This window comes from Myotis daubentonii, chromosome 6, assembly GCF_963259705.1.
Source record: "Myotis daubentonii chromosome 6, mMyoDau2.1, whole genome shotgun sequence".
In the NCBI taxonomy this organism is placed as follows: Eukaryota; Metazoa; Chordata; class Mammalia; order Chiroptera; family Vespertilionidae; genus Myotis; species Myotis daubentonii.
Window position 1 is genome coordinate 35,261,273 of NC_081845.1, and position 25,781 is coordinate 35,287,053.

Genomic DNA, 25,781 nt, shown 5'->3' on the forward strand with positions numbered 1-25,781 from the left:
AAGACTAGGGCCTAATTAATGGTTATTATGGTTACAATAATATTAAGAATAAATATATGTATTTATTATTGAATTATGGCATTTCCCTTGTTAAAATCCAAATAGTCCTGGGAGAGAGAATGTATTAAGTCATATTAGTATCACCAGTGATAAGATACCTATTAGTTCATCAGTAGTAGGTAGTCAATAAATGTGTGTATTAAGAATAAATAATAGCAAAAGCAATAGTGGTTGCCCATATTCCATGATGCTTTTTTGAGTTCTTTAGACAATATATGAAGGAAACATGCTTAGGATTCACTATATGGACAAGGCTCTTAGTATTTTCAAATATGGGGGTAATTAAAATGTTTGAATTGTAAGCAAAGAATAGTGTATTTACCAAATGCTAACTGGGAAAGTTGAAGGCTAGGTAATGAATTCAGACAGTCTTCAGACAGTCTTCAGGTGTAATTGCATCTTAAAATTCAGGTCATAAGCTGAACCTGAACTCTGCTTTTGGTAGCCAATAAAAACCATTTCTGTTCATCTTCAGGACTTATAATATATAAATAGCCATACATATGTGAGGCATTTGAAATTTTAAAAGCTTAATCTAAAAAGACTATTTTTACATAAGTATATAGTTAAAACTAGAGGCCTGATGCACAAAATTCATGCAAGAGTAGGCCTTCCTTCCCCCGGCTGCTGGCACCGGCTTCCCTCTGGCACCCGGGACCTGGGCTTCCCTTGCAGCCCCAACTTTGTCCGGAAGGACTTACATCCAGTCTAATTAGTATATTATGCTTTTATTATTATAGATAATTATTATACAAGCCAAAAGAATTGTCTTACTTTTAGCTGAGTTTGGCTTTCCCCCCTGTAATCAGTAATTAGACATTTATAGATAGACCTCATAAATATTCTTTCCCATAAGCCTTACTTCTGAGGAACATATTCATGGAAAAGTATTACTATATAATTCCTGAAGCTGGGAATTTATTTATTTATTTAATTGCATTTGCTATAGTAGGAAGGGCTCTGAGCTCAGGATCAAAAGACCTATGTTGTTGTTTTTTAAATATATTTTATTGATTTTTTACAGAGAGGAAGGGAGAGAGATAGAGAGTTAGAAACATCGATGAGAGAGAAACATCGATCAGCTGCCTCCTGCACACCCCCTACTGGGGATGTGCCTGCAACCCAGGTACATGCCCTTGACCGGAATCGAACCAGGGACCTTTCAGTCCGCAGGCCGACGCTCTATCCACTGAGCCAAACTGGTTTCGGCAAGACCTATGTTTTTTAAAAAAATATATTTTTAATTGATTTCAAAGAGGAAGGGAGAGGGGGAGAGAGAAATATCAATGATGAGAGAGAATCATTGATTGGCTGCCTCCTGAATGCCTCCCATTGGGGATCTAGCCCTTAACCTTGGCATGTCCCCTGACTGGGAATTGAACTGTGACCTCCTGGTTCATAGGTTGATGCTCAACCACTAAGCCATGCCGGCCAGGCCACGGCCTATGTTTTCATTTTCATTCTACCAGAAGGCACCAAATAAGTTTCTTACACTGAGACTCAATTTTCTTATTTTTAAAAAGAAATCTATGGTTGCTATCCACTTTGTAGATCAAATAAGATCACAGATGTGGACTGCTTTGAAAAACCTGTAAAGTGTGCTAAAATGGCAGGTTTACATGGGAGTTGCTATGCCCTTGTTCAGTTCCTGCGGTTCCGTCTACTGTGCCAATAACACCTAACTAAGCAGAATCATTGCTACCTAATCATCAGAAATGCATTCCCCCAAGACTAACACATGTGACACAAACACGATGCACACTGGGACCCTCCCAGTTTTCATTCCACTGACCAGAACATGATTTAGCCCCCAAACTGATTCTGATTTTCCTCTGCATGTATGAAAGTCTGGCTCACTCATGAAGCTGTGTTCTAGCCTCAGTTACCTCATTTTTTTCTCTGACTTTTCTTCACATTACCTAGTGGGACTTGAGGACTAACTTGTGTCCGAGCTTTGAGTCCAAGCCAACTTTGGATCTTGAAGGTAAAGTTTATGTGCGATGCATGGTTTTACACCCAGCAGGATCTAATGGAGTGCTTGGCACAGAGTAGGCAGTCTGCTGTGGTGAGCAGGCATGTGCTGATTGATGAGGATATGTGACTGGATTTGAAATCTCCCCCAGCATACAACTTTTGGTAGCTCCTAGAGAAGCAAGGGAATGTTGGGGAAATTAGAAGATAGGAGGCGAGCAAAAGGCATATAGGGAAAACTAGGTTTAGATAAGATGAATGAGAGAGAAGTAAAATAGAGAATGAATTCAAATCCACAGGTTAAATTCAAGGAACTGTGTTTAATAGGAGATTTTAAAACAAGAAATAATGACTAATTTTTATTAAACTACAATTTAAATCAGTAGTCTAGCAATACTGTATCAAAGATGCAACAAAGTATGTAAAAGGATGAAGGGAAGGAAACTATTATTTCACGTGCCCAATATGTGTGAGGGTCTGGAAAAGTGCTTTATATAAACTCCAATTTAAGAGACAAGATCTAGTTTTCTGTTAAGCTATGGATGTGCAAGGGTGAAAACAACTCTAATGATAATACTCAGATTAAGGAAGATGGGGCAAATCTGGGATTAGATTTGGGGGGGGGCGTGTTTCGCCCTTAACATAGGAGTTATAATGGAAGACAACTATATTTGTCAATAATCATAAAAAGAAAGCCTGAGAGTGCTGGAAAAAAAATAGGTAATGGCAAATACTGGAAGATATTTCCTATGACATTGTTGTAAAATTTACAAGGTATGTGCATAACCTCTGCATTCCACAAGTAAACAGAGAAATCATGCTAGGTTCTTCTACTTCCTATCAAGTTTATAAAAGAAGGCATATAAAATGAATTGCAAATACATACTTTTGAGAGATGATTAAATAATACAGCGAAAATAAAATTAAAGTGAATTTAATAGCCATGATTTTTCTAAGGAGGGGGGAGTCAAATAGTCTTTTATTTTTCTCCTAAGAAAAATCTAAATTCTAATGGATTTTGGATTGCCTATCATCTTTTTGGGACTATTCTTTTTCATGTGGAGTGGTTGATAGGATACCATTTTCCTATTGAATCTAGATAAAAATGGGCCAAAACTATAATTGTTTTCAGAAGTTTGAAGTCACCAAAAGCATAAAGAAAAGTATGTTTAAGCCATAGAAAATAAAGATACAGAAATGAGATTTTGAAAGGGAATGGAGTGTTATTAAAAGTTGCTACATGATAGAGGAAAATTCCATTGGTTTTGATTCTCAGAGCAGATTCTCTTTCCTATCAAAGTGTCATCATTGGGTCAGATAATGTGCAGGTAAATTCTTGCTGTTTTTAGATTTGAGTTTCGACCAATCTCAGGATTTGTTTCTACATGTACTATAAATCAGTAGAGTACAAGACACACATTAATGAATAACGTGAACTTTCTTTTACTTCTGGAGATTTGAGCCAGCTTTAAAAAAAATGCATAAGCCAGTCCAAACTTGGTGGATATCTCTTTTATTTCCTTAAGTAAATTTTCTCAACTGCCAAATAGAAAAATTTTAATTTATTGGAACATGAATGAATAATTCACCCTCAGACACTGAATGATCCAAAACAAATAAGTCGGTTTGTATATTTAGATATGTGAACTTTTGAACATACTGCCTCATAAATCTAATACTTTGCGGAACTAAAAAAAAAGTGTTGACCCCGAAGGGCTCCATCATTAAAGATATCCCACTGCAGACATCATGTCTTCTCCATATTTGTTTAGGGTTTGTTTCCTCTCTATGGTACCGTAAATATATGATATAGTTTTTCCTCTTCTGTCTGTGATGTTCCTGGGTAGGCACTTGACTAACCCTTGGTATGGTCTCGGTAGGTTTTCCTAGGATATTCTGCTGTTTCTGTGAAGATGTTAATTGTTATTGATTTTATACTATATCTCTGTGGTAAGTATTACTATATTTAACTCTGCTAATGAGAAGATTGAGCTCCAGGCAGGTTAACTCATGGACAAGATCATTTCAGTCCCAAATGCTGTGCTCTTTATTGGGGGGAGTGTGTGTGCTGTAAGCCGTGTTCTTTGCCTCTGAGCACTGCTTTGCTTCATGATCACCTCGCTGGCCTGACGCTATTCTCTCTGGCTTCTGCCTTAGAAGTGTCTTGACTCACTCCCCATTCTATTGGGATCTCCTTATACTCTCTTCTTCACCTTACACTTTCCCCTCAGGGTTTATAACAATTTGGGATGTTACGTTTGTATGCTTACTAATGTACCTGTCAGAGACCGCCCTGTCAGCTCCATGAAGGAAGGGCTTCTATCTCTGTCACTCTCACTGCTGCACCACCAGTGCCCACTAGTAAATATTGTAGGAAGGACGCGTTAAGGTGAGACTAAAACCCAGGTGTGTCTGACTGTCCAGTCATAGATTTACCCATTGCAGGAGTGTTTGTTGCATCACCATCGTCAATACTTGCATATGAGTGTTTAAGTCTCGTGGCTACTTGTGCCCTATCCCATATCCTGTATCCTATATTGTCATACTGAAACCAGATTGGAAGCTCACTGAGAGCAGGCCCCATAGTTGGTTTATAGTAAGCAAAGCATATAGTTCAGGGGTCCTCAAGCTACGGCCCGTGGGCCACATGCAAATACAAATATTGTATTTGTTCCCGTTTTGTTTTTTTACTTCAAAATAAGATATGTGCAGTGTGCATAGGAATTTGTTCATAGTTTTTTTTTAAAACTATAGTCTGGCCCTCCAACGGTCTGAGGGGCAGTGAACTGGCCCTGTGTTTAAAAAGTTTGAGGACCCCTGATATAGTTGATTGTTCTTCAATAAATACTTACTCATTGATTGAGAACTGATCCTAAAGTTTAATCTATTACAGAGACTTCTCTATTTCACTAAACCATATTTCTATCACTGTTTCCTGACATGCTTTGTTCTTCTGTTACAATGAGTGACAATCACAATCATGATTATGTCACCAGGCGATACTTGGTGTTAATGTTTCATTTTTTTTCCTCCTTTATTTCCAGACATTTAGAGTAAACAAGCTTTCAAATCCTTGAAAAGGTGAATGGCACTGTCTGTAGTTGGCTCCATATTTTTATTATGTACTGAACAACTCTAAAGGCAACACAAAAATCCAGGGTACTCAGTTTGAGAAATGAGTACTTTCCACATTTAAAAGAGATAGAGTTACATATTTTTGGAGTTACATACATTCTTCATTCCATTTATAAGATCCAGAACCCATGGCTGGGCACAAAGCAGGAAATTTAATGCTATTCTGCTTGTGGGTCTGTGTTGTTTTTTCTTCCCACCTCCTTCCCCCACCCAATCCCCTCTGCTCCTTTTGTTCTTCATCGTTTTGTGCTAACTTCAGAGCTGCAGACATGTCATAGATCACAGATTTATGTATATTAACTAAGAGCAGGAATGCGAAAATAATTTCTTTCTCAGGCCTTAAAGATAGATGGTAGGTCAAGACACTTGAGTTCATAGCCAAACATACTAAGGCCCAGAGCAACATGGCAGTAATTTGAGTGGAGGGTGCCAAAAGTGCTTGTTCAGCACTAACAAGAAATAGGAGAGCAGGATCAGTATAATCTCATATTCTTATTAAATTAAAAAATGGAGTAATGCCAAGGTTATGACATGCACTGACAAGACCAAAATATAAAACAAAACAAAAACCAAAATACACACAACTCAGAGTTTTTCTGCTGCTTCCTCCTCTCTTTGCAAGCATGTGAAATCATAAAGTAAGCCCCATGGCATGAGTTATGGATGAAGTATCTGCCTTTAGCTTGGAATTTCCTGGCATTTTTCACCATGTGACACAAACTTGATGTGATTAAACAAAGTTTTTGTCCAAATTTAAAGTTCTTTTTTTCTTTAAAGCTGAATCTAATACACTGTAATTTTTTTTTTTTAATGGGAGCAGATGCCTCCGTTCTATGAACAGGTTACCAGCTTCTGAGAAAGAAATAAAGAGTGGAGGCCTGTTCTGATAAAGGCTAAGGAAAAAGTCCACCATATTTGCCCTTGAGCACTACATACTATACCCAAGCTCCCCAGAGGCAGAGCCCATGTTCCTCTTCATGATGAGCCCCTGGGCAGACGGTGACTTCCCTGGGATTGGATTTCCCTTGGACTCACTTAGAGGAGTCCCCTGTGAAAGCACAGCGTTGGGGCCAAGCTCACCCAGTGGGCCATAGAAACACCATCCCAAAGAAAAGGAAGAAAGAAGGTCAGGGAGATGTCTCTCGCAGAGAAGCACAGGGCTGTCAAAATTACTGTTCCCATTTTCTTTTTTTAAAGAGAGAGGTGAGCTGGAGAAATGGGAAGAGGTAAACTGGATGAAGCGGTAAACTTTCCTGGGGACCTCTCGGGGGTCTATGTCCTAGAGCACAGGCAGCTTGGATTCTCTGCATCTTTGGCATTGGTCAGGTGGGATGGGATGGATACAGGATCAGCCCCTGGTAAGCACAGCCTCTTATCCCTAAGGTAGTGGTCATCACCATCACTAAGAGGCAAGGATTGGACTGGGACACCAGGGCCCAAGCAACCAATAACAAACAGCGAGGGAGGGAAATTAGGCTCAGAGACAGAACTTACCCCAGTTCTTCCTCATTTAGGGGCGCCAGAAGGGAGCTGAGAAATTCTCCCTGTTTTCTTTTCAACTATAGTGATCTTGAACATAGGTGGTGAAGGTAAGTATGTGGTCTAAATGGCTCTGGGAAAGATCCCATGCCCCTATACCGCTTAGAGATGTATTTACAATAGTAAATAGTTCTTTAATGATTATCATACTAACTAATTAAATAATAAAATAATTCAGTAAATAATTCTGATGAGGGTTGGAGAAAAGAGATACGTATCTCAGGGTAGATTCATTTATTAAATTTATTTTCTCTACCTGTAGATCAGCTCTACAGAAGAAAGTGAAATGTTGATTGATGGGAGGCTTGAGGATCTGTTTCAGTGGCCTATGGCTGGGAACTTGAAGAATTGTTGTCCCAGAGATGTGACCATGCCCACCTTAGCAAGTTTCTTGGGGTTGAGATTGTTTTGTGTGTGAGCACATGAGTGGGTGTGGTGGCTAACTTGGATGAGCTCTAAGATTCTTCCTAGGCTGGATATTCTGTGATGTTCTAATGGAGAAGTGATTTGTGAGAAGGAGGCAGAGCACAGGATATCAGGGCCGACAGGTAGCTTTGAAGTGGCCCCGAGTATTTAAAAGAAGTGATTTTCTATTGCTAAAGACCACGATTTCCTAAAAAGATATTTTTATTGCAATTTATACTTATTTATTGATGAGATATGTTCTTTTAGACTTAATATTTACAAGGAAATACTATCCATGGTTTGGTGTGTGTAAGTGCATGTGTGTGTGTGTGTGTGTGTGTGTGTGTGTGTGTGAGAGAGAGAGAGAGAGAGAGAGAGAGAGAGAGAGAGAGAGATTTAGTCATTATCTTCTTGCGGTTCTTCTAAAGCAGCGGTTCTCAACCTTCCTAATGCCACGACCCTTTAATACAGTTCCTCATGTTGTGGTGACCCCCAACCATAAAATTATTTTCGTTGCTACTTCATAACTGTAATTTTGCGACTGTTATGAATCATAATGTAAATATCTGATATGCAGGATGTATTTTCATTGTTACAAATTGAACATAATTAAAGCATAGTGATTAATCACAAAAACAATATGTAATTATATATGTGTTTTCCGATGGTCTTAGGCAACCTCTATGAAAGGGTCGTTAGACCCCCAAAGGGGTCGCGACCCACAGGTTGGTGACCCACAGGTTGAGAACCGCTGTCTAAAGCCTATCCTGTTCATGATGCAAATTGTTACTGGCTAGTTCACAGATTTTTGACTTATAGACTGTAATGGCTGCAGTTAAATACATATGAAGGCACATTAAAACCTTACATTAAGAAAAGCACAATGGAACAATTGAAAATTGTTATGTATTAGTATAAACTTTTTTGTAATTGGTTAAATCACCAACTCACTTTTCTGAATACTTATAAACCATCCATCTGATAAAGAAAATATGTATACAGATGTTACATCGGGAACTTCAAGGTGCTTTGAGAATTTAAGCACTACAGATCATATGGTCCTTGACACTTACAGCTCAAACAGAATAGTATTAATGTGCTAAAAAGTTTTAAAATTGACTTAAGGCTGTGCTCTAGTGTTTGACCTGTGAAAGCATTTGAAAGCCTTTAAAATATAAAACCCAATCTAACAACACCATCACAGACAGTCTTTAGCTCTGTAAAATGTTGATAACATTTAGAATTAGCCACAGAAAAATAATTGCAATTTCCCATAATAGCTTTAAAAAATGATGAACCCAATAAGAGTTACAGGAACCCAAAGGAACTAAAGTGGGAAGGTGGAGAAGTTTTACAGAAGAGCAGAATAACTTAGTGGTGGGGTATCAAAGGTGACATGAGTCAGAATTAGTCACTCTTTTAGTGCTCCTTAAGAGCTTTGCTTGGAGCCTGTTGTAGCTACTGTCAAAGATTTCACTCGTAATGCATTCAGGTGTGGACACAACCGTCTCTCCAGTGCTCTAATGGCTCCTCAAGGAAGGGAGCATTGTCATTTATTTCTATCCCCACCCCCCACTCCCTTAGCTATTGTCCCAAAGATTAAAATGCTGATCACTGAAACCATTCATGCCTTGTAGTCTCTGAACTATCTTTACCAACTACTGAAATTTTCCCCTCAGAAGTATAAGAATCATCTCGAATTTGACACAGTTCCTCCATAGAGCTATGTCTCTATTTAGACAAATTTGAAATGATTTAGTTTTTATTCATTTTCAGTTCATCAGTAGGGACATTTTAATCAAAGATTTAGTAGATGACTATTTCTAGGGTCATCCCTAAATATGACATTTGCTGGTTGAGTAGCTGTTATAACTAAATTCTTTATTGGAAAGACTTCACTAGGCAACTGAATATTTTATTGCCTTTTCTCAATCTAGTTAACAAGGGAGAATAATCCATTGAGAAATGCATAAATACATATTTAATTTAGACTGTAGCAATTTAAAGAGTGTTTCTGGGAATGCCATGCGTATTTTATGGATGGTGAGTCCTTTCAATGTTAAAATTTAGAATTTATATCATAAGCATAAAAATTTTGAAGACTTTTAGGGAAAAAATCACTTCTCCTTCTAAACTTATGTCTGAAACTTATTAGCCTCATAAAACTCCCCTTTAGGTAGGGAATTCTTTTTTAATAAAATCTAAGGTTTACAGTTGAATCAGGAACATTTATATCTCAAATCATATTTATTTATACCTGGCATATACATCTTGGCTTAGACATCTTCTTTGTGATCCCCAGTTTATAAGTGGTCAGTACACAGAGCATGCATAGAAGTTTATCCAGTGTTTATGTCTCTCCTGGCACGTGGCTTCAACTGATTCTTCCAGGGTAAGGAGAAGTTCCTGAAAGCGCTGCTGGGTGTGTAACCAATCTATTCTGACAGCAAGCAGCCTCATAAGGCAATCACTAAGATGCATTTTATCAATTCTTACTACAGGTCAGGACAGTTGGCTAGTTTTCAATATTAGTCATCCCATATAATCAAACTTACACAATATAATGATATTCCTGTTTATTACTGCTACCTGAAGATATTTCAGACAAAAACTTTCTTTATATAACAAGAACACTGTTTCATCTTTATGGGAGTTTTTTTTTTTTCTTTTGTGTGTCACGTCATATGCAAAGTGAAACTTGCAAATCAAAAAAAGCCATCTACTTTAAACAGAAGCTCAAGAAAAATAGCAATGAACTCTAATGGGACTTTTTTCTATTTTAATATACATCAGTAGTTGCATTGAGAGAGAGAGAAAGAGAGAGAGAGAGAGAGAGAGAGAGAGAGAGAGAGAGAGCTATCTATCTATTCTTACTCTATCCTGTAATTATAAAAATAGCATAGATTTCAACTCAGAATATAGAAAGAAATGCCTATTAATTTAAAACTTTACTAGTTGATCTTAAAGTTTCTTGCTATACTTAAGTGGGTATAAAATGCAGATCATTATAGATCCCCAATCCATGAAAAACAAGGAATAATTTTTAGGTGAAAGGAAGGGGCTATTTGATATAGGACAGCTGATGTGCCCAGTCTTAATGTTTCTGTATTCTAAAACCCTAAGAGCTCTTTTGGTTCAAGGGTTCCTAAAAGTGGCTGGCTTATGTTTAAGGGGGGAGGGTGGCATTGTTTCTACTATTTTTATAATGTCAGAGCTTTAGTTCCCACATTTTCCAACCCTTTAATTGTGAGTCAGAAGAACTATGAGTTCTATTTTACTAATTTTTCATTTCCATTATGTTTCTAATATCTCTTATTAGACATTAGATAATAAAGACAATCTTTAAAGTATATATAATTTCTATTTCAGAGGTTAGGAAACTGGGACTCAGAGAAGCTAGGCAAATGCTCACTGTCACAAGTTAAGACAAAGTTGGGGTTTAACTATGACTCTCTGATTCTAAAACACATGTTCTTTTCTCTTGTGGGATGCTGCCCTAGAGCCTTTTGATTTCTTCCGTTATTCTTAGTGCTCTGAATATTTAATCATCCTATAACATCTTTCAAATGTGCTCCCAATTTTCTAGGTCCTAGTTGAGAGCAGGCCCAGTCTGTTTGGAGCACTCTACTAAAGGGCAGGTCCATCTCTAGAGGAAGTCCCTACCTGGGGCAGAGAAAACCATATAACACAGTTTTTCAAATGTTTTCAGTGAAATGTTGTTAAGGTGAATATCAAGGTCAGGTTTAAAGTACAATAGCAAGGGAATAGATGCCCTAATTGGCCATCTGTGGTCCAGAGAGTATGGGGACTTGAGCTTTAGCCTTTGCATTTATAACATATATGGAGCCAGGACGGTCCAAGGTGGGTCTAATGGAAACTGAAACTTATCTGGATTTGTCTGATGAGCTTGAGAAGTTGGTGGGCCCAACTTCCATGTGGTGTTATTTGGCTGAAGTATTAGCATTAGAGTCTTTATGTGGCGGAAATTTCCCCTAATCTCTCTTATCCAGGGTCTATGTAATGGACTGAAGGTTTGGGGTAACACTGAAGAAGCTGAAAGTTCTCTGTGAGATCATGAGAGGGATGGAGAAAGGGATTTGCAGTGACCAAGTGTGACATCATGTGGGAGTAGAATGATCTCCCCATCTCTGTGGGGAGGACCGCACTGGGTACATGAGGGCCTGTATTCCAGAGCACTGAAGGTACTCTCAGCAATAGTGCTGAATTTGCAAATATAGTCTTATGTGTACCATAGGAACAGAACTTGATGGTGTTGAAAGACAAATGGCATGGAAGTTCATTAAACAACAAGAACAACATATTTAAGAAATTCTAACTCAATAGCAATGATAAATTAAAAAGTATTCAACATTAATCAAAACATCACGGTACTGGCATAAAAACAGACATATAGATCAATGGAACAGAGAGTCTAGAAATAAGCCCATGCCTATATGCTCAATTAATAATTGACAAATGAGGCAAGATCATACAATAGGGTAAAGACAGTCTATTCGATAAAAGGTGCTGGGAAAATTGGACAGATATATGCAAGAAAATGAAACCAGATCACATTCTTACATAAAAATAAACTCCAAATGGATTAAACACTTAAATGTAAGGCTTGAAACCATACAACTTCTGAAAGAAAACATAGGCAGTAAAAGAAGTATTCAGAAAATCAGGCAAATGTGGTCTTTAAATAATACAGGTGGGAGAATACTCCGGACATCTTCCTGAATCTCTGAGGATGGGACTTTGAGAGGCATAAATACTGGCCAGCTTGGTGAAAGTATGCCAGTTCAGCCAAGGTAGGAGCATGGTTAACAGCCGTGTTGCCCTCACTCCGGGCCCTTCAGCAAGAAATTTGCAGAGAAAAATTTCCCCATTGGTGTTCCAGGTCCTGTGTACAGCACCAGAAATTCACTGAAGGAAAGCCAGGAAAATCACCTACATCTTCTGCCTCTCTAATTTCTTATTATCGTTTTCTATTTTTCCCCTCGCAGGTTATAAAATATAATGTAAAAACAAGATGGTTTGTAGCAAAGCATCATCCAGATATAAAGTTATTTCCTACAAATTTAAGACATTGACACATCCTAGAAATAGATCTTTTGCTTTATTATATAAAAAATTAAGGTAATGCAAAAACTAGGCTTTGCAGACTGTTCACAATTAGCTAAAATCGCGACCATTTCCAATGATGATAATGTAATTCTTTTCTTCTTAATTAAAAATAGCCCCTTGTCTCTGAGAATACTTTGGGTAAGAAGGAGAGGGGGGAGGGTGACTGCTGTGGCATGAAAATTTCACCACAGAAACCCCATAAAGCTGATCACCAAAGCTGATTCAATTTGCTCTTTCTAATTAGCAGAGCTATGTGGTTGTAGCTCCTTCATACCTCTGAGGCTTTATTTTGAACTTTTTATTTCTTTCTGTTTAAAAAAAATTCTTAAAACTAATTAGGCTTTGTCTTAAGTTTTTCCTGAAATTAGTGCTATAAAAAAATTACAGGTCACATACAATTTTAATTATGAATCACAAGAAAGAATATTTGGTCTACGATAGAATCATTATTATTATTTGTTTGAACACTGGCTAAAAGGAGAAAGGAGGAAACATTTTTCAAGTTTTTTTTATACCAAAACAATTGATTGTGATAAATGTTATGCCTAAAGACTAGAATCCTGTTTAATGTCAGTAATGAAAAATGAGAGAATAATTTAATACTTTTACCTATCATTTTTCATTGACTTTTCTTAATGTAAGTACTTGAAAGACTGTTGACATCTAAGAATAAATAATGCAAGCATGTGTAAATTCTATACATTTCATACTTTACCAAGTGTGTATATTTCACTTGATGACAGCTCTGGTCAAGGAATACTCACATTGATAGACAGTTTGATTTTGCATGTAAGCATAACATCAAGGGACATGGATGCATTTTATAATCATTTTTCATATCACTAAGAAGTCCCAAATGAGGATTTGGGTATAAGTGGGGAGGGGTCAGAGAAAAGCAAAACTTAAGGTCAGTTCTTCAGGGACCTTATGGCCTAGCTAGAGGAAGAAACAAATCCATGGAAAGTAAAACTATTAACTAAAAGAGTAAATGTAAAGAGCAAGATTAGTAATAAATCCATGACTTGTTAATAGAATTCCAAGGAGAGAGGAAGAAGACTTGAACCTGGCAATAAAGGATGGGTAAGATTCTATCAGTTGGAGAGGACCTCACCAACACATGTGAGAACAGCATGAAAAGGTTGCAGCAACAGGACAGCATAGGTTTAATTTAGGGCTAGTGAACACTGGTTTGTTTGGAGCCAAGCATCTCTCTAGGTCCAGAAATGGAGAGTCATCCTATCTAATAATAGACAAACATGGTAATTAACCGTACCTCTGACACGCTTCCCATTGGCTAATCAGGGTGATATGCAAATTAACTGCCAACCAAGATGGCGGCCGGCAGCCAGGCAGCTGAAGCGAACAGGAGGCTTGCTTGCTCCAGTGAAGGAGGAAGCCAAGGTTCCCCACCTGCCGCTGCTGGGCTCTGAGCTGCAACTCTAAGCAACTATGTTGCAATTATAGAAGCTAAACAAGCTCCAGAAACCTGCTTTCAGCCAGCTGGGCTTCAGCCAGCAGGATCACAACAGTGTTACAATTATAGAACCCAAAAAAACCCAGATCCCTGCTTTCAGCAGCTGAGGTCTCAGAGCTGGAGCCGAGTCTCAGAGCTAAAGCCGGCTCTCAGCTCCAATGACAGCCATAGAACGTAAATAAATCCCAGAATAAAGAAAAAAAAGAAAAAAAGGAAAGGTTAGGCGCTTCAGTTTTCCGCCAGCCTGAAAACGGCCATCATCCCCTCACCCAGACTGGCCAGGCACCCCAGTGGGGACCCCCACTCTGAAGCAACAAGATGGTGGCTAATTTGCATACTGAAGGCGGGCGGCAGTGGGCAAGGCTGTCCGTGGTCCGGGACTGGATCTGTAACCCTGCCAGGCGGGGGGAAGTGCTTGAGGCTGTCCGTAGTCCGGGACCCGGATCCGTGACCTGGTGGGTGGGGGGCAGTGCTTGAGGCGGTCTGCAGTCCGGGACCCAGATCTGTGACCCTGCTGGGCGGAGGGCAGTGCTTGAGGCTGTTAGCGGTCTGGGACCCGGATCCATGTCCTGGCGGGCGGGGGGCAGCGCTTGAGGCTGTCCGTGGTCCCGGGACCCGGATCTGTGACCCTGCTGGGCGGGGGGCAGAGCTTGAGGCTGTCCGCGGTCCCAGTACCCAGATCCATGACCCTTCCCGGTGGGGCAGCAGCTTGCACAGGGGCAGATCGGCTGGGGTTGGGCAGGGCAGGACACCTGGCTTCCGCCCAGCCCCAGTCACTCTGGGCAGGTGAGCAGCGCAGAGAGCCTCTGGACAGGGAAGGCAGGCCGATGGAGGGCGGCCTGTACTCCCCACATGGCGGTGGTGACAGCTGTGAGCGCGCCAAGTGGAGCCTGCAGGCTGAGCTGAAGTAGCGCCTGCAGGCCATCAGCGCCCAGGAGTGGCTGCGCAAGATCCGCCTCCTGTCCCAGAAGGTGCAGGATTGCAGGGACAGCCACCATGGTGGGCCAGACTGACGTCCTCCTGGCCGCACCACGGGGGTTTGCAGATCTGCAAAGCCAGAGGCCTCCGGTGTGCACATCACCCCTGGCATGCGAACCTCCCCCAACACACTGTCACCCTCCCACGCCTGCAACAGTTGCAAACCAAGGCGTGCACAAGTTCCCCCCGCCTCTCCACCGCACTTCCATCAACCCAGCATGCCTAACACCCCCACAGGATGTGCACACATCCCCTCTGATGCGCTCACGTCCTTTGGAGAGTGTCTGGGTGTTCTGGGTGCTGAGGGTGGGCGCCTGTGAGATGACAGTGAGAGGGCAGAGTGGTGATGCCCTGTTCCCATGGAGGCCAGTGCAGCTATGAGATCACCACTAGGGGGTTAATGCAGGTGCTGAGGCGGGAGCAGATGCAGACAGACACACCTGGTGGGCGCGGGCGGCCCTCGCTGAGGTGCCTTCGGTCAGCGTTCAAGATCAAGAACCCAGAGGCAGAGAGGAATTCCGTCCTCTCAGTGAAACAGTGGGATAGTCGGGGCGACTGTAGAGGAGGAATGTGCACTTTGGGTGCCAGCACCCATGAGCAAAGGCCGCTCTGACTGAGCCTCGCTTGCTTGGGGCCTAGCACACTCCTGCCGGGCAGCGGGTGACAGGATGTGCTTTTCTGAATTAATGAGAGAAAATGTTGATTCTCCTGCTGCCCACGAAGGTGGAAAGTGAAGTGGGGAGACATGTGGGGAGTGAGCGAGGTTCCCTGTCTGGGGGTTCCAAATCTGCTGTTGGTTTCTTTCACCACTGACTAGAGATATACAGGGTGTTCCCCCACCCCCCAAATGTATACACACTTTGAATACCTACTAATTCCAATGGTTTTAAGCATAAGAAAGAAACAACAATGGAGCTGTTATCTGTTAAAAGTGTGGGCACAAACAGGTAGTTGGACATTCCCTGAGGGGTCTCAGATTGGAGAGGGTGAAGGCCAGACTGAGGGGTCCCTTTCCCACCCACCCCAGTGCATGAATTTCATGCACCAGGCTACTAGTCAATAATACTAAAAGCATAATATGCTAATTAGACCAGACATCCTTCCGGATGACCTTCTGGAAAAAGCCGGGGCTGCAAGGGAAGCCTGGGTCCTGGGTGTCTGCCAGCAACCGGAGGGAAACACGGGTCCCAGGTGACAGAGGGAAGCCGATGCCAGCAGCTGGGGGAAGGAAGGCCTAATCTTTTACGAATTTTGTGATCAGGCCTCTAGTAGAGCTGAAAAGAAAAGCTGAGGCTGGATCATGGAGGGTCTTGAGTACAGGACCAAATCTGAACTTTATAACATAAGATTTGAGCACAGGGATACGATGATGCAGTCATTTTTAGGAAGAGTGATTGTTGTGTGGGAGAGGGAGGGAAGCATGGAAGCAAGGGGTACAGCTGTTAGTCTACTGGTGTGAGCTGAAAGCCTCTGGGTTAGTGAGCTAAGTAATGGGAGGGGCAGAGTGGGAGAGAAGCAGAGACCAGGGTGTGGCTGGAAGTGGGAGAGAGAACCATCAGCGACAGCTTTCTGATGGCTGGCTTGTCTTTTCATTTATTTATTTTTACTTTTCACTACCTTAGAAATAAAACATTTCATTGCATTTTAGCCATGAGTTAATATAGTCACTGGATCTTAGGGCTAGAAGTAAGACTGAGTAACTTTTGATCAGATTTGCTGCTTTTAGTGCAGTGAAGCTTGTTTATCCCTATTTCATGGACATGGGAACTAGAAACCGGGGAGACTGAGAAGGGGTCTCATGTGCAGCGATGCAGTGCCTTTTCCCAGCAGAGCAGTTATTACCCATGTGAGCAAAGGGCGTGGGTTGCTTTCTAAAAATGTGTGAATATCAGTATCTACTATTTCACTACAGTAACTTAAAACATAACATTAAAATCACAGATGCTCAGCTACATATTTCTATTCCAATACAATGCTTTTTCATATCAAAAGGATTTGACAATACTTTTCTCTCTCAAACACATACACACATTAGCAATTTCATAAAAACCTAGCATATCTATTATCTATCTATCTCCCTAAATAAAAAATGTCCTAATCATTTCTAAGTGAACTCTTTCTTAAAAAAACAAAAACAAATAGCTCTTATTTAATACCTCTTAGATAATATTTAAGGAAGGAATGTGTGAAGTGAGTTGTGAGCTTCAAGGTTTCCTTGCAATGCTGTCATATTATTACAACCTCAATATCCTGTGTTAACAACACTTATGTAACTAGTTATGTTTTAGTTTTGTGGCAGAGCAATGAATATAAAAAAAAAGGCACACAAAACCCACAGCTAAATGGTTGATATCTGACTTTTAGTCATCTCTTGTATTCTCTCCTTTAGTGATCCACTGCCTCCTCTTCTGCACACACACACACACACACACAGTGAGTATATCAACCACTTCTTAATTTACTAAACAAAATGGTGTTGCTTAAGAGAAGAAATTGCTTACTTTCTGACCTTGGTTGACTTCCTCATTCCATTTTCTTTCTTTCTTTCTTTTTTTTTTACCATTTCTTTTACTTTCTGATGTTCGGCCCTCTAAATTGCACTTCTTTTGTGATTAAAATTAAAATTGGAACTTCTGGAAAAGGTGTTAAAGGTGACTTATTAAACTGCTACAAGACCAAGAAGGAACTAAGAAGTTTGTTTTAAATTTTTAAAAAATTTATATATTTTTATTGATTTCAGAGAGGAAGGAAAAGGAAGAAAGAGATAAAAAAAAAATCCATGATGAGAGAGAATCATGGATTGGCTGCCTCCTGCAAGTCCCCCACTGGGGATCGAGCCCACAACCTGGGCATGTGCCCTTGCCAGAATCAAACCCAGGACCTTTCAGTTATCAGACCGATGCTCTATCCACTGAGCCAAACCGGCTAGGGCTGCTTTAAATTTTGAAACTTCATTATCACAAATAATAGTTCTTAAGTTTTACTAATATGTGAATAATCATCCAATCCAAACTAAAAAAAAAAAAATAGATATGCCAGAAAATACAAGAAATATAGATGGAATTGGTAGGATGTGACCTCGGAAAAGGCCTGTCCACCCATAATTTGACAGGAATGAAGGTTGAAAATTTTGGAGGATGTGACAAATGTCACATGGCTACTTAGGCAGAACTGGGAGCAGAACAGTCCTGAGACCCAGCACTGCTCACTTATGAGTGTGGCCCCAAACATGACATCTCCTGTCCAAAGAAAATGTTGTGCCCCAAACATACAAAGATTGGACGAGAATGTCACACTGTCCATGGAAAACCTGGAGTTAGATCCCCTCTTTGAAGCAAATTTCTTGATTGCTTCCCCTGTTTCACAAATTTGCAATGGTGTGTGGCCCCCAACCCTCCTACTCTGCCTTGATTTGTCTTCATGGATGAGAAAAGGTATGAAAAGTGTGGAAACCTGACCCAACTCAGTCAATGAAAAGGCTTTTGTCTGTGAGCCTGACCACAAGTGATTCATTAATAGCTGATTGAAAGATTTTCATTAGGACCACCCCATCCCCCTTTTATAGAAATAAACAATTTGAAACAAAACTGGTCTAAGGTGGAATCAATTCCCCTTTCAAAATACTGCTGTCTACTACATGTAAAGGTGTTTATTTCCTTATGACAAAACATTTGTTAACTCTTCCATAAGCATCCCCTTAATTAAACCCACTGTTTGTTTTGTCAAAAGTGCAGTAGGAAAACTTCTTCACAAAATGTCTTAGAAAATCCTAATCCTAAAGCAATAGTTCAATTAGTTAAAAATATAGAGAAAAATCCCAATTTTGTTTTTCTAGCAGATGAATGATTATATGCTATTTTGATTTCAGGCAGTGCTATAGTTTCATTTATATTAAAGTTCAAAAGAAATTAGTAATTCAACTTTGAATTTTTATCCTCATTATTCAATGTTAACTAAAGATATGTCCTGACATTTTAAAAACACTGCTTACTATATGTGCATTGTACTCCATTCCCATAGTATTCTTCCATAAGAATCATTCATAATGTTTGACCTTTTAATAACTCACTTCTGTCCAAATGAGAAAAAGTAGTGGCATTAGACTATATTCAACATTGTTCATATAGCATTTAAACTCAAGAAAAATGCCACAGTGAAAAATTCTAACAATGAAAAAACTTATTGTAATCAGGCTTTGTCTCTGCTCTTTGTATGAACTGTGAGAAACCGGACATCTTTTGTGCTAAATAATATGAACTACAGCAAGGAGCACCCATTTGTGAAGTTAAAATCTTTTCAGCTTATTTACTTATTTTTTTTAAAAGCTATCCACTCTCTGCCTGTCCAACTTGAGGTGTGAGAGGATCAACAGACAAAAGCAAATATCATCACTAAGAGCTTGAAATGTCATTTAGAGGGAAATAAAATATAAATTATGTTTGGTGATGGTGGTAGTGTAGTACAGTCAGCCCTTTGTAGCTGCAGATTCCACATTCTTGGATTCAACCAAACACAGATTAAAAACATTAAGAAATGTCATGTGGTAGCTGGGTGTGCTATGTCCTTAGGTTTACCAACAGTTGCTTCTGTACTGTACAGACTTATTATTATGTTTGTGTGTGTGTGTGTGTGGGGGGGGGTGGTCATGATTCCCTAAACAATACAGTGTAACAACTTTTGACATAATATTTACATTGTATTAGTTATTATAAGTAATCTAGAGATTTAAAATATATAGGTGGATGTGCATAGGGACGCTAGCATCTGCAGATTTTGGTATCAGCGGTCCTGGATCCAATCTCTGCATAAATACCGAGGGCCATTGTATTTATAATTGGTGTAAAGTCACTCCCGTATAAGTACCAAAAACCTTTCAGTATTAAACTTTAACTGTCTTTGTAATTGCTCATATTCCTTTAAGATTCTAGTTCAGTGGTTCTCAACCTTGGCTGCACATTAGAATCACCTGGGAATCTTTTTAAAATCCTGATTTCTGGGCCTTATCCTCCGGAAATTCTGTTTCTTTGTTACTAATGTTGTGGCCCTGCCCCATAACAAAGAAACAGAATTTCCGGAGGATGAGGCCCAGAAATCAGCATTTTAAAAAGATTCCCAGGTGATTCTAATGTGCAGCCAAGGTTGAGAACCACTGTTCTAGTTCACCTGGTAAAAAAAAATAAAACCTCAGCCCTGAATATTCTAGATTAGAAGCAGCATGGGCAAGTGATTCTGCTGCAGGGCTTGTGGCACACACTCTCCATTTCTGAGCTCTAGCAAGTCGAGCATTTCCTGGAAACTGGCCCACAGATTGTGGGCTATTTTTAGCAGCTCACCTCGCAGTAAATGCAGCTATTAGATATCCAGATATCCCTGCCCCTTTCAGGTGCAGTAAAATAGAACATAAAAGGCTGTAATTGAATGATTACAGCTAAGGACTGTAACCAGGAGCCATGGGGTCTCTCCCTCCTTCTCCTGAGAGCCGAGTGGGAGGGGAAACCTGTGTACAGACAGGGAGGCGGGGGTGCCCTGCAGATGCAGTGGAACCTCAGAAAAGGGCATTGGGGTTGCTTTCTGTTCATACACACATGGGGGAGAAAATAAGGGAAAGAGCGTTCACACCTTCGGACCTGGGCCCTCTCACAGCAGTCACACAGCCCCGAGGCAGGCAGCAGCCTTCACATTTTACTAGCGAGCACACTTCCCAATCAGCCAAGTTCCCCGGGTGCCCAAGGACACAGGGCTAATGAGCAGCAAAGCTCCATTTAAACGCAGCCTCGTTTCGCTCATCCCCCACTATGCTCCATTTTTTTGAAGGAAAACTGAAAAGCAGGCTTTATAACCAGGGTGGTTGAGTAATTTATTGTCCAAACCAGCACGTGTCTAAGAGGTTTCGAAAAGGCGGTGCTGTTAACAAAAACCCAGGCTCAGCAGGGGTGCCTGCAAGGTCTTGAGCAAGTCATGATGTTTGAGGTCAGCCTGTTCCTAACCCTCCCTTACTCACCCCAGCAGAGCCAGGAGCAAAGCTGGGTTCTCTGATGAAAGCATCCTGCCCACAGCTCAGGGTCGGGGTGGCTTACACCAGGACCTTGCCCGGGGTCCTTCAGGCAGTCAGACATAGAGTTTCAAGATGATTCTTTTCAAGATTAGGTTCTAAGTGTAAAAGAGGACCAATTATGCAGAAGGTGTTTTCCCGGGGGTAATAGAAAGATATCATTGGATTGCCAGGCACTTGCTTTATGAGTACATTATGACTCCATAAAAGTATCTAACGTTTATTGACTTTTTTACTGTGTGCCAAGCATTGTGCAAAGTGCTTTAGGTGCACTATCCCATTTAATTTTCTCAAAACCTTAGTGAGGCATGTGGATTTATTATCTCCATGTTAGAGATGAGACACTTAGGCACAGAGAAATCTGTGCAACAGCCCAGCTGGTAAGTGGCTCAGCTGTAATTCAGGCCGAGGCCTTCTGCTTCAGAGCCTGCACTTTTCATTATGACGGGGTGCCATGTGTGCTGTATCGATCTTGGAAATTGTAGAGCCGCAAAGCAGTGCTACAGTGTTTCTGACCTCACAAAGCATTTAGCTTACTGGAGAGGGGCTCCCTTCTATTACCAGACCCTAGCTCGGTGTCTGTTCCAAGCCGGTATCACTTGTGTACTTTTGCAAATACTGTCAAATGAGTGACACAGGTCACTCTATGGTTTGTGGGTAAAGAGACGAGATGGCATATACTGCTGGAATATATTGATATTTATCTTCTTAAGTCAAGATCTCCATCATAGCAAGGAAAGCTTCACAAAGGGCTTCTTGCAGCCCTTTAAAGACCCCTCACCCAGCACGGTACCTGGGCCACTGTAGACACAGGTGACCCTATGCTTCATGAGAACTGAAGTTACTAAGGAACCAGAGAGCATTCAGAGCAGGGGAGTCACTGGGGTTGCAGCACAGGTCGGGATGACTTCACGGAAAATATGGGATTTAAATTTGGCCTTGAAAGAAGGGAAAGAAGGCACTGGAAAAGTAAAGGAGAGAGAGGAAAGGTATTCCGGGGGAGAGAAACAAAGTAAATAAGTGAACTCAGGTAGGAATTTTAGGGGGAACATATTAGGGAAAGACTGGGTTAGAAAGGCAAGATTATGGAGTCTTTAATGTCAGGAGGAGGGATGTCAGTCAATCTGTGTTTCATGCAAGAAGTGAAGTGCCGGACCTGGTGCTACAGGGCAAGGACCCTGCTCTTGGTGCCACAGAGAGGCCGAGTGGTCCTGGGGTCATGAACCAGACCAGGAACCTTGTCTTTTGCTTGGACAGGAGGGCACCGTTGTCCTTTGATAAACAAGTTATAAGAGCTGCTGGCCAGTTTTTATCATATTTGAGAGGAAACTGGAGGTTTTTTGGGGGTCCTGAGTAGGAAAAAAAATGATAAAGCTGATGAAGGTGATCAAGTAAAACAATGTAGAAAAGACTTTCTCATAAATTCAAAGCCTCATCGTCTAGGAAGAAGGGAACGGTCGGGCTTCTGGGGAAATAGGTATTTGCGGAGTATACGGAAGAGGGTTCAAAACTCTTCATGGAGAGCTGATCGGTAGCGCTTCCGCCTGTCTTCACATGGTGAGCTAGTTTAGACAGTAGGTGCTGGAGTAGAGAGCAAAGACGGAAGGGGAATTTTCACAAGGCCTTTTATCTCATTAGGCATTGTTTCTCCTGCCTTTCCTTATACTCTAAACATTTTACTGTGTTTATTTTAGAAGAGAATGTTTCAAAATCAAACTGAAAAATTTAGGTTTACAAATCTTCACGCGTTTATGAAGGGCAAAGAGTATATGTTCTCTGAATTTCTACAGCATAGCATCTAGCATAGGCATAGTTTTCCAAGTGAGATGATCTCCCATCAACCATGCAGGGAAAGCATGTGGACACCCAATAACTAGCCACCTTAGTGGTTCCCTAAGGTAGCAGCTAATGGTGGGGTGAAGGTAAGAGTCTGGTGTCAGTCTGATTGTGGTACTCACAGGCCTTTAGAGCTTTGTGGGAAGGGACACTTACTTTGGGATGACTTCCTTGGATTAAACCATTTTATAAACAAAGCTTTGATGAACATTTTGCACATAGATTTTTTTATATCAGTTTATGTGTTGTTCTAATTGATGTTTCACCCAAGTGGAAGGCACCCTTCCATCTGAAATATGGCCATGGTTCTTAAAGCAAATACAAATAAAAGAAGTCTCACAAAGCTTGCGCATGCTTTCATTTTGTATAGTCTTTTTTCAGGATCCTAGGCTTGGCACTGTGTATGGAATAATAGAACCCTGTAGTTTAAAAGGATACATTTAGAGATGATGACAGCTTGGGAAGGAATCAAGAAAATGCACCAGTCCAAGAGGTAGGTAGTACTCAGGGAAAGTGGACATGCACTTCTTAGTCACCCTGGAGGGCATCAGCATTATTGGAGTCTAGATCAGTTAACATGAGTAGCTTATGCCCTGGTATCAAAACAGCCTACAATCTCAGTGCCTTTAGCAGGAAAGGTTCACTGATTGGTCATATTTTATGCCAGTTGTGGATTGGCTGGAGGTCTGCTCTGCAGCATCACACAGTGCTCACTCCAGACACTGCAGTCCCTACCTGGAAACGCTAGTGACCACAGCAGAGGGAAAAAAAGGGGTGAAGCACAAAATGAGTCAGAGCTTCTGCATGGAAGTGACCACATTGGTTCTGCTTATTGCTGGCTTTTGTAAATCACATGCCAAGTCTCATTTCAAAGGAGCAGGGGAGCATAACCCTCTCCCAGTGAAGGAAATCAGTGGATCTCCATTAACACAATTCATCACAGAGCCCGGGGAATAGTGGGTGCTGATAAAATTGTAGTCTGAGGAATGAAGACAAAGTTAGATGATTCCGCATACTCTTCATTCAACAAATATTTGTTAGATTCTTTAAATATTAGACATTGTACTAAGTACTATTTAATAAAGCAGATGAATGGATAATATATATCCATAAAGTGTTGGCACTTAAAAGGAATAAATTTTACATATCTGAGAAAAACATTTGTGTGTTAGCTCATTTCTCCCAGACAAAGAAAAGGATTAATGTGGCCTGTTTTAGTTCTTTATTGATACATCACAAATTCCCATAAGCTTAGTGGTTTATAAAACTCAAGTTTATTATCTCACAGTTTCTGTAGGTGGGTGTCTTGGCCGGGGGGGCGGTGGCGGGGGGGGGGGGGGAGACTGGATTCTGTGTTCAGAGTCTCATCAGGCCAAAAAAGGGTGGCAGCTCCAGCTGTGGGTCTCATCTAGAGCTTGGGGGCCTCACTGGTTGTTGGCAGAAACCATTTTCTTGCAGTTGTAAGACTAAGGTCCTTGTTTTCCTGCTGGTAGTTGGCTAGAAGTAGCAACTTCCAGTTACTAAAGGATTTTCTTTCTCTTTCTTTTTCTTCCTTTTTGACATTTTATTTTTTCAATTACAGCTTGCATTCAACATTACTCTGTATTAGTTTCAGGTGTACAGCATAGCAGTTAGTCTTTTACTTTACAAAGTGTCCAATGTTTCTAGTACCCACCTGGCACCATACATAGCTATAATATTATTGACTATATTTCCTATGCTGTACCTGACATCCCTGTGACTATTTTGTAACTACCAATTTGTAGTTCTTAATCCCTTCACCTTTTTCATGCAGCCCCTAACCACCCTCCACTCTGGCATCTATCAGTCTATTCAGTGTGTCTAAGTCTGTTTCTACTTTGTTTGTCTATTTTGTTCTTTAGATCCCATCTTTCTTTCTTTTTCTTTTCTTTTCCTTTTCCTCCCCTTCCTCCTCTTGCCCATTCGCCTCCCCTCCTCCTCCTCCTCCTCCTCCTCCTCCTCCTCCTCCTCCTCCTCCTCCTCCTAATGCAGTACCTCTCCTATGTCATAACGGAGAAGTGGATGGTCAAGCTGGGAACCTGGAGTGGGGTTGTGCATGCAGAGGGGCATCTGACAGGAACTATCATGTTTGGTAGAAAGATGCAATTGATCCATGGAAATTAAACAGGGAAGGAGTGGGGAATACATAGCTTGACCTCATTCTCCACCTATCCTCTTATCTCAAGCCAAGAGGGTAAAAGAGCCTATGGAGTCAGTCCTCAGAGGTCAGCCTCCTGGGGCAGGAATGCGGTGGAGAAAGGTAGAGAGCAGAGTTAGAAGGACAAACAAGAGATATGCAATATAGGACACAGTTCTTGGCGGTGGTCAGGGTCATAGGCTCTCTTGTGACTTACAGGTGGAGTGTTTCTTCCTCATCTGTACTTTATGCAATGTTTCGGCTAGCTTGGCTATAACTTTATTAAACTCAATCATTAATATGTGTATCTGTCTTTTCTTCTATTTTATGAACTTCCTGAGAGCAAGGGCCATGTCTTATTCTTCTTTATACCTACAGTAGCTATGTATTTGACCCATAGTAGGTGATTAACAAACGCATGGGGAATTATAAATATAGGAAGTCAATGGTAAACTATTATTGAAGTTCTATAAATCAGTTTGGTAGTGGGGCATAAATAAGTGCACAATATTCTGATTACTCTCTACGATGTTCTATTACATATGGGCCGATACAGTTAGAAGATTCATTAGCCCCTGCTACAGCAAGGCTTACATTATGACAATTTATGTTCCATTTTCTACCTAAAGGTCATCAATTTCAGGTTATCCTACACATTTCATTCAATAAGCACTGTAATCTGTCAACACAGGAGGAGGAACAGCTAATGCAGGGGATATGAGACAGCTCAGAGCTACTAGCAATAATATTGCAGTTAGCCATCAATGGAGGTCAGTGGCCTTAGGATGAGACGATTGGATGCTCTGCCTTCCTGCCATTGTCACGTGTGGTTCTGGCTGCCAGCTGGGAGTGGAGTGTGTTTAGTCTATGGAAAACTGTTGTTGTTGGGTTTTTTTTCTATTTTACTTCTTGATATTTTCAACCACTAGGTAAGGGTTAATTGGTCAGCTTAATTTATGATAATTGTTTTTGATTCATATGGAATCACACAGCAAAGCATCCCAGGGACTGACAGTCCAGGGAAAAATTTAAATGTCATAATTTTG